This window comes from Procambarus clarkii, unplaced genomic scaffold (genome assembly GCF_040958095.1).
Source record: "Procambarus clarkii isolate CNS0578487 unplaced genomic scaffold, FALCON_Pclarkii_2.0 HiC_scaffold_97, whole genome shotgun sequence".
In the NCBI taxonomy this organism is placed as follows: Eukaryota; Metazoa; Arthropoda; class Malacostraca; order Decapoda; family Cambaridae; genus Procambarus; species Procambarus clarkii.
The window spans coordinates 2,525,823-2,538,915 of record NW_027189130.1 but is presented as its reverse complement, the minus strand read 5'-3'; the positions used below and the strand labels follow the sequence as shown (position 1 = coordinate 2,538,915).

General features: G+C 37.1%; 1 protein-coding gene across 6 annotated transcripts in view; it reads right to left on the bottom strand.

The window, feature by feature from the left end:
• Nucleotides 1-4,925, bottom strand: part of LOC123750911 (uncharacterized) — a 15,655-nt gene extending 10,730 nt beyond the window's left edge. For 4 of the 6 annotated variants that reach the window (XM_069320059.1, XM_069320061.1, XM_069320062.1 and 1 more), the window contains exons 1-3: nucleotides 4,768-4,924; nucleotides 295-474; nucleotides 1-37 (exon numbers count right to left, since the gene is read on the bottom strand). The exon at nucleotides 1-37 is cut by the window's left edge and continues 128 nt beyond it. The gene's annotated coding sequence lies outside the window, so the exon portion shown is untranslated. Of the gene's footprint in view, nucleotides 38-294; nucleotides 475-2,942; nucleotides 3,038-4,767 lie in introns of those variants that run through there. The other 2 variants (XM_069320064.1, XM_069320060.1) reach the window with 2 other exon arrangements.
• Between the last annotated feature and the right edge of the window lie 8,168 nt (nucleotides 4,926-13,093).

The following is a 13,093-nucleotide window of genomic DNA, read 5'->3' as shown; positions in this document are numbered from 1 at the left end:
TGGTGTTGTAAATCTTGCACACTTTTATGCAACTCATCTGAACATAGATAAAGAACACAAAGTATTCTATGTAAAGCTGGAAAATGATATTATCCAACACAAATACGTGAAGTGTGTGAAAGCTGTATTTTAAATGCAGATGACATAAATTGCTCATTTGACAATATATGTTGGTAATCTTTACAACAATATGAAAGGGAGTAAAATATTTCCTTTAAATAAAATTAAATTAATCAATTATATGTTATTTATTTCCATATTAAACATTGTGAATAAAAATATAAGTGAGCTTACCATGTACAACAGGTATATGTTTTTTCTTTTCTGATCTCTTGATATTTGCCTGAGCCTGGCTTTCCGGCTGAGCTTTACGTTTGACATCAAAAAGCCTATAGCCACACTTGCAGACATGTTGATTAATGTTCACGATAATATTACATGAGGGACATAATCGCTGTAAAGCTTTTCTCAGGACTGAAAAATAAAGATAATTTGGGTTATGATAAACTGTGCAGTACAGTATAATTACATTATAATGTAGAACTACCTAAGCTCACCAGAAGTCACACACAATATGGGAAATCATTCATATTTGAATGATCAAATAAATGAGCAAATCATGAATGAATGATTTGAATGAGCAAATCATTCAACACAAAAGACCACATGGATAGTGAAATCTGGATCCAAAATTATAATTTATATAGATGTGACAGAGTAATAAGGTCAGGTGGAAGAGTAGGTCTGTATATTAAAGAGGAACTGGCATGAACAGTGCTCCTGAACTCAACTAATGAGGTGGTAAAGGTACTTGGAATCAGGGTTGAAAATATAAATCTAATTATTATTTTAATATACAAACTGCAAGATTCAACAGTTGAGAAATTAACTGAGCAAATCCACAAAATAGAGAATATCCTTGATAACTTAACAAACCCAGTACCAGATATTATCTTCTTTGCAGACTTCAATCTGCCCATTTTAAAATGGAGAATAGTAAAAATAACATTATAGCAGGAAATCAACCTGGAAATAACAAACTACAGGTCAGAGAACTACTGAGATTCTGTGACAAATTCTCGCCCAGTCAGCAGATTACAGAACCAACTAGGAACGAAAACACGCTGGACCTGATATTTACAAACAATGATGAGCTAATCAGCGACATTACTGTCTCAAACACTACGTACTCGGACAACATTGAAGTGAAAACTAACATTAATAATGGTAGTAGGCCTAAGAGAAACAACAAGTGAGAAGGGTTATTCAATAAATCCAATTTTAATAATAATAATAAAAGGATAGACTGGGCAAAAATAAATGGGGAACTTACAAACGTTCAATGGGAATGTGTTCTAAGTAATAAACATCATACACAAAGAATAGAAAAACAGACTTCTGAAGCCTATGAAGTCTGTCTGAAACATGTTCCTTTGAGGAAAGCCAGAAAGAGGTCCAACGTAGAAAGAAAACGCAGGCGACACTACAAAAAAAGACAAAAAAACAACGTAAATGATTAAGCAGACAACTTTTCATACAAAGAAGGAATAATTTAAACAGGGGAGATTGTAGAAATAAAACAGAGACTGAAGCATTCATATCAGATTGAAGAGAGGCAACTAGACAAAAAAGCAATTCAAGAAATAAAGGAAAACCCAAAATATTTCTTCATTTATGCTAAATCATAAGAAAATATCAATGCCAATATTGGACCTATTTGTATTAGTGAAGGTTCATACATTGAGGATGACAAATTTCTAATTTGTCATAACACTAATTTTACAATTAGTGAAATCCTAAAAAAGCTGTATGAGGATATGTTTAGCACTCAGATACACAGCATGAAAGTAAAAAATCCGGACAACTTCTTTATGCGTGATATCCAAACCCCTGTAAATATAACCAATATCAACACGAGCATGGAACATTTTGAAAGAGAATTTTACAATATGCCCATGCACTCAGCCCCGGGTCCAGACTCATGGAATTTAATATTTATAAAGAAATGCAAAGTGACATTAGCACAGGCACTCAGTATAGTGAGTAGGAAGAGATTGGACACGGGGGAAATACCAGATGCGCTTAAAGCAGCAGACATAGCCCCTCTACACAAGAGAGGGAGCAAAGTACTGGCAAAGTATTATAGACCAGTTGCACTAACGTCCCACATAATAAAAGTATTTGAGATATTGATCAGGAGTCAGGTCACTACTTTCATGGAAACAAATGATCTCTACAATCCAGGCGAACATGGATTTACAGCGGGAAGATCATGCCTCTCACAGCTACTTGACCATTACGACAAAATCACTGAGGCATTAGAAGAAAAAGGGAATGCAGATGTGGTATACAGTACACGGATTTCACAAACGCATTCGACAAATTTGACCATGGAGTGATAGCACACAAAATGAGGTCAATGGGAATAACTGATAAAATAGGACGCTGGATACTCAGTTTTCTGTCAAACAGAACACAAAGAGTAACAGTCAACCATATAAAATCGAGTCCAAGAACAGTTAAAAGCTCTGTACCTCAAGATACAGTCCTTGCACCATTGCTTTCCCTTATTCTCATATCAGATATAGACTCATATACAAGGCACAGCGTTGGATCATCCTTGGCAGATAACACAAAAATCAGCTTAAAAATTATCTCTGCTGAAGATATTGAAAAACTACAAGTAGATACAGTATTAATAAAGTTTACGACTGGGCAGCAGAAAATAACATGATGTTTAACAGCGACAAATTCCAGGTACTCAGATAGGGTAAAAATGAGAACCTTAAACATAATACAGGGTACAAGACACAATCAAATTTGTCCATAGTAGGAAAGTAACATGTAAAGGACTTGGGAATAATAATGTCTGACAAACTAAAGTTTAGGGAGCATAACCAAGCAAATATTGTGGCAGCCAGAAAAATGAGAGGATGGATTACGAGAACTTTCAAATCCAGGGATCCCATCACAATGGTTGTACTCTTCAAGTCACTTGTGTTGTCCCGTCTTGAGTACTGCTCAGTACTCACTTTCCCCTTCAGAGCAGGTGAAGATTGCTGAAATAGAGGGAATACAGAGAACATATACAGCATGCATAGACTCGATAAAGCACCTAAATTATTGGGATCGCCTCAAAGCTCTCCAAATGTACTCACTAGAAAGGAGACAAGAGAGATAACAAATAATATACACATGGAAAATACTGGAGGCCCAGGTCCCAATAAATAAACAGTAAAATAACAACATACTGAAGTGAACAATATGGAAGAAAATGAAGAATATAACCAGTGAAGAGCAGGGGTGCCATAGACACAATCAGAGAGTACTGAATAAACATCAGAGGTCTGCGGTTTTCAACATACTCCTAGCGAGCATAAGAAATATTGCCGGAACAACCGTGGACTTCTTCAAGAGAAAACTAGATAGTTTTCTCAAAGGAGTGCCGGGCCAACCGGGCTGTGGTGGGTATGTGCGCCTGCAGGCCACTCCAAGCAACAGCCTGGTGGACCCAACTCTCACAAGTCAAGCCTGGCCTACTGCCAGTCTTGCTGAGTAAAAGAACTCCCAGAACCCCATCAAGCAGGTATTGATTGCACTTTAAATACTTAGTATAAGCAAAGATATTTAATGTCTGGTGAAGGATGGAGGGTAGGCAATCCAAGAGAGGAGGTGCATACTCTAGATGAAAGCAAACTAAGTAATACTTAATAAATATTCTAAATTGGAATTTTAGGTAATAATGTACAATCTTTGGATGACAAAACAACACATCAGAAAACGAAGATGCAATGATCTTTACGTCTGTCTGGGACAATTATCAAATTGTGTAATTAATATTTTTGTGAATCATTTGCTAATTATACTCTTAGCTAAATGGATAATATGTAGCATGAAAGAATGCTTCATACACTTTTCTGTCCTGAAAATTATGATAATTTGGGCTATCATAGAGTATGCAATATGATTAAAATATACACCAAATCAAGTCGACGATCCAAGCATCGGTTAGGTTAGGCTAGGTTTGGTTTGGTTAAGTTAAGTTAGGTTAGATTTGGTTAGGTTAGATTTGGTTAGGTTAGATTTGGTTAGGTTAGATTTGGTTAGGTTTGATTAGGTTAGGTTAGGTTAGGTCAGCCTAACATATCATATTTATTCATTACTAACGTATTGCCAGGAAGCTTTGTGAAGCTTGTGTAGCTTGTGGTAGCTTGTGGTAATTAGACAGACCTGTAATTGGGGGGAAAGGGGGGAGGGGGGAACCTCAATATAAGCCTAATTTGTAGCTTCCTGTTCTCCGACACAATGATTTATTTTACGTCAGGCTTTCAGCACAGCCGCATAAAAAAACCTGGTTATTTATTTATTAATATACGAGATGGTACACTGGGGGTTAAGAGAGAAAATAGGAATAATGATGATTTTACAATCTTGCCCGAAACGCTATGCGTACTAGTGGCTTTAGGTATTGTATGTACTACCTCTATCTATAAATCAAACAGAATGTTTGTACTGTAACTCTGCATCTATGTATATATTTTTCCTAAATCAATTATTATTATTATTGTAAAGCCACTAGCACGCATAGCGTTTCGGGCAAAGATCCCGTACCCAGAAGCTGGGTATCTTTGGTTGCCCTGTGACTACTCTTATGACATTCCCTAACTCTTTATGACATTCCCTAACTCTTATGACATTCCCTAACTCTTATGACATTCCATAACAGTATTGTTAAACTAATAACAATGAACAGTAGTTCAATATTACCGGAATAATCCAACTCATGTGGCCATGTTTTTGTTGTGAAGCCCGGTCGATCAGTTCGTATACATCATACCTTCTTACGAAGGTTAGAGTCTTAAAAATGTCTTACCATTGCTGAGAAATCATAAGATATAATTATTTACAATAATACACTGGTTGTTTTTGTTGATTTAGGGGCGATGACATGAGTAAACTGGTTATGTTGTGATGATTTAGGGGCAACGAACTGTGGTTATTAGACTATGTTTTGTACATAAGCAAAAAAAACAAGATGTAATTCTTTTAATTATAACAATAATAACGACAAAAAGTTAATAATTAATGTACTTGTTAAGCAAAATTCGCAATATCTTAGTTTTCTTTAGGAAAAAAAAGACATCTGGAAAAAGATCTGCATACTATGTCTTACATTTTATTCCGTTATTTACACTAAAAGAACAATTAAACGTACACTATCGGCCGTGCCTGGTGCACGAGCACCAGGCACGGGCACCGGGAGCATCCCAGACACTGCCTTAATCGACTGAGATTAAGGCAGTGTTATTTTCATTCCTTTAGAACAAGGAAATCTCATTCTTAAACTGTATAATATGAGCTGCGCAATAATTGCTGATCTTCAATAAAGAAATTCTGGAGGGTTTGTGCAAGGATTAGGATGAGTTAGCCTAGTTTTTACTGTATATCCGTTTCTGGTTACTCAAGGGTGACAGTGGCGGGCAACACGAGAATAAATATTTGTATAAATTCCAATTTCGATCAGATCTACTTGGGGATAGTTTACAAATGTTCGCCATGAAATTTACGTTTTCTTTAATAGCCGAAGAGCTTATTTGAGAAAACAGTATGGCATTGAATCAGCGTGGTAAAACAATTGTATTATTGACACGACGAGTATAATCGACGTAGTTTTTATATATGTTGCCGGCCGAACACATCCTTATGTGACGTTTTATACTTATGTTCTTCTAGAACATTCTATTGCGAACACATTGGTACAAAAATGAAATACGTACATCGAAAACTAATGTCAGAACAGTGACAAGAGTATACACTTTTAAATATGGCCGCTCGATCGCCGATACACTAATTTCATTTGGGGAAATTTATTTTTTCATACGCCGTTTCGCGACAATTATTTATAACTGATATAAATGTTGCAAAAGAAGTTTATGATTAAGTAACATATTACACATTAAAAAAAATGAATACATTAATACCTAAACAGTTTGTAAATACAGTGATAAATTGTGCCAAACATTACACAATATTATTTACTAAGAAGCGTATGACAACTCAAAACGGCATGATTTCAACAGGATTTTTTATAGTTGTCAAAAAACTCTGATTTTAATTATCAAGTATTTGTCACAATGTATTTTATATAATTATGAGGCAGTGGAACGACCAAATTGTTCTGTATTATAAATGCATAATGCTAAATTTCTATATACATAACAGTAAAATAATGACCACCTACATTTAAGGATAACTAGGAAATAGTAACTGGAAACTTTATTTGAACGAAAATTCAATACCAAATTTCTTAGATGTTTTTCTTAATATAAAGATCAACAGTAACGAATCTTATTCATTATGGACAAATTAACAAAAAAAAACATAATTTTCATTGAGGACCATGTATTAGAGCATACTTAGTCACTTATATATTAAAAGTATTGTGTTTTTTGAAACATTGGGGTTGTAAGCAAACAGAACGGCCTACCCGAATAGTCGTAACATAAGAAGTTGTACATGTTTGCTAATTTATTATTTGATAAATGATTATTACTAATTTACGACGACTATAAAGGTTTCCCATTAGTTAAATTACTGTAGTGTGACTAAATGCTACTACAAAACATATATAAATCCTGGGAAAGTCACAATGACCAGCGACATTAAAGCATAAAAGACTAAATAGTAACAGGAAACTGTCGGCGAACGAAAAATTCATTTCCAAATTTATTAGATGTTTTCCTAAATATAAAGATCAATGGACTGGAATTTTCTGGATTATGGCCAAATTAAGGCAAAAATATATGTATTTTTACTTGAAGAACATATATCAGAGCATAGTCAGTGAGTTATAGAATAATAAGAGTGTGGTATTTCATTGTATAACAAGAGATAGTCCATGGAAGCGAAAATAGACGTAGTTTAAGACAAAATAACGTCCAAAAACAGCCGTAGAGTCAAACGGCAACAGTTGACGTTCTTTTTAAGAGGACAGGTTGCATTCAGAAACCTAAGTAAGGAGGCATTTAGGGCGCTTTACACGGCCTACGTAAGACCAGTCTTAGAGTATGCCGCCTCATCATGGAGTCCCCATCTGAAGAAGCATATAATGAAACTGGAAAAGGTTCAGAGGTTTGCAACGAGACTCGTCCCAGAGCTACGAGGGATGGGGTATGAGGAGCGCCCGAGGGAACTGTGCCTTACGACACTAGAAAGAAGAAGGGAGAGGGGGAACATGATAGGAACGTATAAGATACTCAGAGGAATTGACAGAGTGGACATAGACGAAATGTTCACACGGAATAGTAACAGAACGAGGGGACATGGATGGAAGCTTGAAACTCAGATGAGTCACAGAGATGTTAGGAAGTTTTCTTTTAGCGTGAGAGTAGTGGGAAAATGGAATGCACTTCAGGAACGGGTTGTGAAAGCAAATACTATTCATAATTTTAAAACCAGGCATGATAGGGAAATGGGACAGGAGTCATTGCTGTAAACAACTGATGCTCGAAAGGCGGGATCCAAGAGTCAATGCTGGATCCTGAAGACACAACTAGGTGAGTACACACACACACAGAAACGACAAGGAAGTGTGTGAGGAATTGAATAAGAAGTTCCAAGAGGTTTTCACCTTAGAGCAAGGAGAAATCCCAGAGATAAGAGAGGGAATCGCTAACCAGGAACCACTGGAAGAGTTTGTGATTACCAGCGGGGAAGTAAGGAAGTGTTTACTAGAGTTGGATGTGACAAAGGCTATAGGCCCAGATGGAATCTCCCCTTGGATACTAAAGGAAGGAGCAGAAGAACTGTGCTTCCCACTCTCCATAGTGTATAACAAATCACTGGCAACAGGGGAACTGCCAGAAATTTGGAAAGCAGCTAAAGTAGTCCCGATATACAAGAAATGGGATAGACAGGAGGCACTGAATTACAGGCCAGTGTCCCTAACCTGCATAGTCTGCAGATGATGGAGAAGATTGTGCGAAGAAACCAAGTGGAGCACCTGGAGCGAAAGAACTTTGTAACACAGCATCAACATGGATTCAGGGATGGCAGGTCCTGCTTCACAGGGTTACTTGAATTCTACGACCAGGCAACAAAAATAAGGCAAGAAAGAGAAGGGTTGGCAGACTGCATATTTTTGGATTGTCAGAAAGCCTTTGATACAGTGCCACACAAGAGGCTAGTGAAAAAGCTGGAGATGCAGGCTGGAGTGAAAGGGAAGGTACTCCGTTGGATACAGGAGTACCTAAGTAACAGGAGACAACGAGTCAGTGTGAGGGGTGAGGTCTCAGATTGGAGAGACGTTACGAGTGGAGTCCCGCAGGGGTCAGTCCTTGGACCTATACTGTTTCTGATATATGTAAATGATCTCCCAGAGGTTATAGAATCGTTTATCTGAATGTTTTCCGATGATGCAAAAATTATGAGGAGAATTGAAACTGAGGATGATATATAGTAGGAGGCTACAAGACGACCTAGACAGACTGAGTGAATGGTCCAACAAATGGCTGTTGAAGTTCAACCCGAGTAAATGCAAAGTAATGAAACTAGGCAGTGGAAATAGGAGGCCAGACACAGGATGCAGAATAGGAGATGAAGTACTTAATGAAACGAACAGAGAGAAAGATCTAGGAGTTGATATCACACCAAACCTGTCTCCTGAAGCCCACATAAAAAGAATAACGTCTACGGCATATGCGAGGCTGGCTAACATCAGAACAGCGTTCAGGAACCTGTGAAAGGAATCCTTCAGAATCTTGTACACCACATATGTCACACCAATCCTGAAGTATGCAGCCCCAGCATGGAGCCCGTACCTTGTCAAGCACAAGACGAAGCTGGAAAAAGTCCAAAGGTATGCCACTAGACTAGTCCCAGAACTAAGAGGCATGAGTTACGAGGAAAGACTGCGGAAAATGCACCTTACGACACTGGAAGAATGAAGAGTAAGGGGAGACATGATCACAACCTACAAAATCCTCAGAGGAATCGACCGGGTAAACAAGGATAAAATATTCAACACTGGTGGGACGCGAACAATGGGACACAGGTGGAAACTAAGTACCCATATGAGCCACAGAGAAGTTAGAAGGAACTTTTTCAGTGTCAGAGTAGTTAACGGATGGAATGCACTAGGCAGTGATGTGGTAGAGGCTGACTCCATACACAGTTTTAAATGTAGATATGATAGAGCCCAGTAGGCTCAGGAATCAGTACACCAGTACAGTATATATATATACATATATATATATATATATATATATATATATATATATATATATATATATATATATATATATATATATATATATATATATATATATATGTATATATATATATATATATATATATATATATATATATATATATATATATATATATATATATATATATATATATATATATATATATATATATATATATATATATGTCGTATCTAGTAGCCAGAAAGCACTTCTCAGAATACTATGCAGCCTACTATATATATATGTCGTACCTAGTAGCCAGAAAGCACTTCTCAGCCTACTATGCAAAACCCGATTTGCCTAATAAGCCAAGTTTTCATGAATTAACTGTTTTTCGACTACCTAACCTACCTAACCAAACCTGACCTAACTTTTTCGGCTACCTAACCTAACCTAACCTATAAAGATAGGTTAGGTAGGGTTGGTTAGGTTCGGTCATATATCTACGTTAATTTTAAATTTAATAAAATAAAATTGACCTCATACATAATGAAATGGGTAGCTTTATCATTTCATAAGAAAAAAATTGGAGAAAATATATTAATTCAGGAAAACTTGGCTTATTAGGCAAATCGGGCCTTGCATTGTAGGCCGAGAAGTGCATTCCGGCTACTAGGTACGACATATATATATATATATATATATATATATATATATATATATATATATATATATATATATATATATATATATATATATATATATATATATATATATATATATTTATATATATATATATATATATATATATATATATATATATATATATATGGCACAACTCTCCTAAACACGAGAGTTAAGTATACAACTTTAGAACACTTTCCCACCAGGAGACTCGAACCCTAGCCAGCACAGAAGCCTTCCAGCAACTGGCATAACAGGTACGCCTTAACCCTCTGCACCACCGCTCAGACCCTTAAAAGAGATGGTAATTTCGGAGTATTTAAATCCCCCAAAGATCAACACCTCCCAAGAGGTGTTGATCCTTAGCAGAGACACTGTGTCTTCCCATATTAACAGGGACTTGATGAAATTAACGTCTAAATAACCCCTCACTTGCTCTGGTGCTCTTGGGAGGTGTTGATCTTTGGGGGATTTAAATACTCCGAAATTACCATCTCTTTTAAGGGTCTGAGCGGTGGTGCAGAGGGTTAAGGCGTACCTGTTATGCCAGTTGCTGGAAGGCTTCTGTGCTGGCTAGGGTTCGAGTCTCCTGGTGGGAAAGTGTTCTAAAGTTGTATACTTAACTCTCGTGTTTAGGAGAGTTGTGCCTTAAGCAGAGACACTGTGTCTTCCCATATTAACAGGGACTTGATGAAATTAACGTCTAAATAACCCCTCACTTGCTCTGGTGCTCTTGGGAGGTGTTGATCTTTGGGGGATTTAAATACTCCGAAATTACCATCTCTTTTAAGGGTCTGAGCGGTGGTGCAGAGGGTTAAGGCGTACCTGTTATGCCAGTTGCTGGAAGGCTTCTGTGCTGGCTAGGGTTCGAGTCTCCTGGTGGGAAAGTGTTCTAAAGTTGTATACTTAACTCTCGTGTTTAGGAGAGTTGTGCCTTAAGCAGAGACACTGTGTCTTCCCATATTAACAGGGACTTGATGAAATTAACGTCTAAATAACCCCTCACTTGCTCTGGTGCTCTTGGGAGGTGTTGATCTTTGGGGGATTTAAATACTCCGAAATTACCATCTCTTTTAAGGGTCTGAGCGGTGGTGCAGAGGGTTAAGGCGTACCTGTTATGCCAGTTGCTGGAAGGCTTCTGTGCTGGCTAGGGTTCGAGTCTCCTGGTGGGAAAGTGTTCTAAAGTTGTATACTTAACTCTCGTGTTTAGGAGTGTTGTGCCTTAAGCAGAGACACTGTGTCTTCCCATATTAACAGGGACTTGATGAAATTAACGTCTAAATAACCCCTCACTTGCTCTGGTGCTCTTGGGAGGTGTTGATCTTTGGGGGATTTAAATACTCCGAAATTACCATCTCTTTTAAGGGTCTGAGCGGTGGTGCAGAGGGTTAAGGCGTACCTGTTATGCCAGTTGCTGGAAGGCTTCTGTGCTGGCTAGGGTTCGAGTCTCCTGGTGGGAAAGTGTTCTAAAGTTGTATACTTAACTCTCGTGTTTAGGAGAGTTGTGCCTTAAGCAGAGACACTGTGTCTTCCCATATTAACAGGGACTTGATGAAATTAACGTCTAAATAACCCCTCACTTGCTCTGGTGCTCTTGGGAGGTGTTGATCTTTGGGGGATTTAAATACTCCGAAATTACCATCTCTTTTAAGGGTCTGAGCGGTGGTGCAGAGGGTTAAGGCGTACCTGTTATGCCAGTTGCTGGAAGGCTTCTGTGCTGGCTAGGGTTCGAGTCTCCTGGTGGGAAAGTGTTCTAAAGTTATATATATATATATATATATATATATATATATATATATATATGTCGTACCTAGTAGCCAGAACGCACTTCTCAGCCTACTATGCAAGGCCCGATTTGCCTAATAAGCCAAGTTTTCATGAATTAATTGTTTTTCGACTACCTAACCTAACCTAACCTAACTTTTTCGGCTACCTAACCTAACCTAACCTATAGAGATAGGTTAGGTTAGGTTAGGTAGGGTTGGTTAGGTTTGGTCATATATCTACGTTAATTTTAACTACAATAAAAAAAATTGACCTCATACATAATGAAATGGGTAGCTTTATCATTTCATCGGAAAAAAATTAGAGAAAATATATTAATTCAGGAAAACTTGGCTTATTAGGTAAATCGGGCCTTGCATAGTAGGCTGAGAAGTGCGTTCTGGCTACTAGGTACGACATATATATATATATATATATATATATATATATATATATATATATATATATATATATATATATATATATATATATATATATATATATTATTAAATATGACCGAAAAAGTAAGATTAATAATTCTAACACGAATTTTCTCAATCTTTCGTACATTACGCTTCACTGTTGGAGGTATATCAAAAATTAATTCTCCAAAATTCATTTTTATTTCTAGTCTGACGCGACACGGGCGCGTTTCGTAAAACTTATTACATTTTCAAAGACTTTAGTTCACAAATACACAACTGAATAGAACTTACGTATCTCCGATTTTATATCTACATTTGAGTGAGGTGGAAGGGGTGATGTGGCATTAACACAAGACAGAACAAAATGTGGTATTAATAGGGTATTAATTTCATCAACACAAGACAGAACAAGAGTATTAATAGGGTATTAATTTCATCAACACAAGACAGAACAAGAGTATTAATAGGGTATTAATTTCATCAACACAAGACAGAACACGAAACAATGGATATTGAATAGAAGTGTTTGTAGAAAGCCTATTGGTCCATATTTCTTGATGCTTCTATATTGGAGCGGAGTCTTGAGGTGGGTAGAATATAGTTGTGCAATAATTGGCTGTTGATTGCTGGTGTTGACTTCTTGATGTGTAGTGCCTCGCAAACGTCAAGCCGCCTGCTATCGCTGTATCTATCGATGATTTCTGTGTTGTTTACTAGGATTTCTCTGGCGATGGTTTGGTTGTGGGAAGAGATTATATGTTCCTTAATGGAGCCCTGTTGCTTATGCATCGTTAAACGCCTAGAAAGAGATGTTGTTGTCTTGCCTATATACTGGTTTTTTTGGAGCTTACAGTCCCCAAGTGGGCATTTGAAGGCATAGACGACGTTAGTCTCTTTTAAAGCGTTCTGTTTTGTGTCTGGAGAGTTTCTCATGAGTAGGCTGGCCGTTTTTCTGGTTTTATAGTAAATCGTCAGTTGTATCCTCTGATTTTTGTCTGTAGGGATAACGTTTCTATTAACAATATCTTTCAG